This window comes from Octopus bimaculoides, chromosome 3 (assembly GCF_001194135.2).
Source record: "Octopus bimaculoides isolate UCB-OBI-ISO-001 chromosome 3, ASM119413v2, whole genome shotgun sequence".
Classification (NCBI taxonomy): Eukaryota; Metazoa; Mollusca; class Cephalopoda; order Octopoda; family Octopodidae; genus Octopus; species Octopus bimaculoides.
Genome location: NC_068983.1, coordinates 142,464,009 through 142,466,064, shown reverse-complemented (window position 1 = coordinate 142,466,064; position 2,056 = coordinate 142,464,009).

Here is a 2,056-nt window from a genome sequence, read left to right as displayed (position 1 = left end):
TATGCATTCATATATATACACACGCACTCGCACGTACACACACATGCAAATTATCTCGTCTGTTTGTCTATAGAACACTGTAGTTCCAGTATATCCTTTCCTAATTTAAGATGGTAGCGTGTGATTTGAAGAAGGCGGCGAGCAGGCAGAAGCTTAGTTACCGCTAAGCATTTCGCCCGGCGAAATGCTTAGCGGTATTTCGTCTGCCTCTACGTTCTGAGTTCAAATTCCGCCGAGGTCGATTTTGCCTTCCATCCTTTCGGGGTCGATAAATTAAGTACCAGTTGCGTACCGGGGTCGATCTAATCGACTGGCTCCCTCACCCAAAATTTCGGGCCTCGTGCCTAGAGTAGAAGAGGATGTGATTTGGGGGAAATTTTGCTGCTATAACCATCAGGTCGTGTACTCGCACAGAATCCTTCCCTCTTTGGTCTGAATTCAGTTTTTGCTGTGTCGTGTAGTGTCTGATCAATCGCAGTCGAAAATCAATGATCAAATGTGTTCAAGTCGTGACAATCCCCGTCTTCAATACAACATTCACATCATCCATAGAACTACGTGGCACACACACACACACACACACACATATATATACGGTATTTCTAAATAGTAAAAATATGCAAGGAACTTTGGGATACATTTGAAACTTCACTTTCTACCACTAAAATAGATCACGTAGTTTTCTTTGTTCCAAAACATGAATAATGTTTAAGTTTTTCTTTTTTTTTTTTCAGGTGTAACCGCCTTCATTTTCTATTCTAGTTCTTTCTTTAGGCCGTGTTTTTTTGTTATTCTGGTTACACATCCATACACGCACACACATAGGGGGCGCCGGGTATTTGTAAACAAAACAAACCCAGGAAAACAGGACAACAAACAGGTAAAACAATATACTCCAAGATAAAGATAATACCACACCTGTTTTCAACTAGATATATTAAAGAAACGGTCGGTTAAATAAAATCGACCTCTGCCTTAATGACGACTCCGATATAGCTACTGAAGCGACTGGATTCCAGGATTAAGTCGTCCCCATGTCATTCACCAAACATACGACGACAGCCTCCATAGGGTCCTTGGTGACATACGGTGCCAGTCGTTGCTTTTCCCGACCATGTCGTTGGTGCAGCAGCTCAGGATGTTCAAATCGGCCGAGATAGGAGTCCACATGATTTTTGAGATCCATAATATCATGGGATTCTGAGTCTTGCTGGACAAAAGCTGCCAACTCCGTATCAGGTAGAGCTTGAAACTGATGTTCTGGAGCAACACACATTTCGAGCTGCTCGGCAATTGGCACCTTGGACTGCTTGGCAATTGGCACCTTGGGCTGCTTGGCAATTGGCACCTTGAGCTGCTTGACAATCGCACACAACGCTTTCCTAGGATTGTTGTTGATGATGCCCCGGGTCCTCTCAGCTATGAGAATGCCTTTTCCATTTGGTCATGAATGAAACAACCCCGATATAGGCCTCCACCTCTTTCTTTATACTGAATATGGAAGCTCGATCCACATTTAAAAAACTGATCCCCGAGACTTTGTGGTTGGCAGCGACAGCCGTGAGCATGACTCGTAACATTATGTTAGATCGTCTTCAGTTTATTATAGTCGACTAAAGCCTGTTTACAAATACTCAGTGCAACTTCCTTACACCCCCACGAACGCACGTACGCACACTCACTTATACACACGCGCTCGCACGCACATATACACATATAGATATTTATACGCAATAGTTTGTGTGTATGTAGCTAACTAGTTAAATCGATAATTATATGTGCGATTATGCCTGGACATACATATGTATGTCATAGTTCAATCTATTTCAAGATTTTTAGCCAATAGAGAAAAAACCGGTTTCTAACCTAGATCCAAGGTTCCTTCATTAGAATTTCAACATCTACAGGCGGGTATGTATGTATGTATGTATGTATGTATGTATGTATGTATGTATGTATGTATTATGTATGCATGCATGTATGTATATATATGTACATATATATGTATGTACATATGTATGTACATATATATGTATGTATATATATGTATATATAT